The sequence below is a fragment of the Cupressus sempervirens genome, chromosome 3 (genome assembly GCF_028749045.1).
Source record: "Cupressus sempervirens isolate cs-2001-9-10 chromosome 3, ASM2874904v1, whole genome shotgun sequence".
NCBI lineage: Eukaryota > Viridiplantae > Streptophyta > Pinopsida > Cupressales > Cupressaceae > Cupressus > Cupressus sempervirens.
This window is the reverse complement of record NC_143120.1, coordinates 669,891,614-669,892,924: the sequence shown is the minus strand read 5'-3', so window position 1 is coordinate 669,892,924 and position 1,311 is coordinate 669,891,614. Positions and strand designations below refer to the sequence as shown.

Genomic DNA, 1,311 nt, shown 5'->3' with positions numbered 1-1,311 from the left:
TCAATAAAAATCCTGAAAATTCTCCTCTATAGAATTTTGAAATATATAAACATTTATGAACTATATATATATATATATATCTTCAATCTAATTGGTCGAAAAGACTTTCACACACATATATAATTCTTCATAATATATATATATCTTCAATCTAATTCGTCGAAAAGACTTTCACACACATATATAATTCTTCATAAGTTATGGGTCTGCACGGATCCAGAAATAATCTTCAGCAGCTAATAGTATTGAGATCCAGAAGTAATCTTCCGCAACTAATAGTATTAATAACGCCACAGAATTGAAAAGGTTAAAAGGTAAATATCGCGCCAGGTAGGGATCGAACCTACGACTTTCTGCTTAGGAAACAGACGCTCTATCCGCTGAGCTACAGGCGCCACATAGTTTTTATTGTTGCTAAAAGTTATTAACAACTAACTACTACTTCCCTGTTTCCCAAACAAAAACTATCTGCGAAGCAGTCTTATAAGATTCAAACGTTCTCATCCAATTATTCTGTCTGTCTTTTCTGTTCTAGCAGAACTTTTTATCCAAGATTCAAATTAATGTCTCCAATTGCAGCCGTTTGTAGTTTGTGTTGTCGTAGGGGAAATCTTTTGTGGGCTGCTTTTCTTCGGCTTATTTCTTTTGTATTTCAGTGAGCAAATGGGGTTTTCTTTCTAGTTCTTTCCCCATAGAGTTATCGAACTAGCTATTTTAATATATAGTTTGTGGCCCTGTCCACATTTGCCCAAAAAAGAAGAAGAAGATTCAAACGTTCTTATTTTAACATTTGTTCACTCGCTTTAATTGAGCACAAAACTGTAACTTGCAGAGAAGCGATAGATTTATATAAGGAAGATAGCATGGTCGTCACTTCATAAGTGGAAAACGTTCTCTATTTACTAGTACTTGCATCTAAAGGAGGTGCAAGGGATATGTCGATAGATGTTTGATTTAAAAGTTTAAATAGAGTTTATAGTCTTGTACATTGTAGTATTCAAATTAGATAAAATAAGAGGCTGAGCAAGCACCATATTTCTTATGAAGACCACACACTACCATCTCCATATGATAAACCATTGCTTAGTAAAGAGATTTGATTTCTATAGTGCTCAGAAAATCCTAGACCACCATTATGATAACACCTTCCTAAGCATCTGCACTCAAAATTTTCAAGGAATTCAAAGAACTTCCCTCGAAACGAAAGTATCATCCTACTCTCAATCGTGAATTATACCAAAGTGCAATTATAAATAAATAAACAAAAGTGCTCCTAATTCATATTACCATAACACAACATATATAGTTTAC

At 33.5% G+C, this 1,311-nt stretch overlaps 1 non-coding gene across 1 annotated transcript; it reads right to left on the bottom strand.

Annotated features, from left to right (window-relative positions):
- Positions 1-322: 322 nt before the first annotated feature.
- On the bottom strand, positions 323-395 carry TRNAR-CCU (transfer RNA arginine (anticodon CCU)). The gene has a single exon. It is a non-coding gene; the product is annotated as a tRNA-Arg (tRNA).
- Positions 396-1,311: the final 916 nt, after the last annotated feature.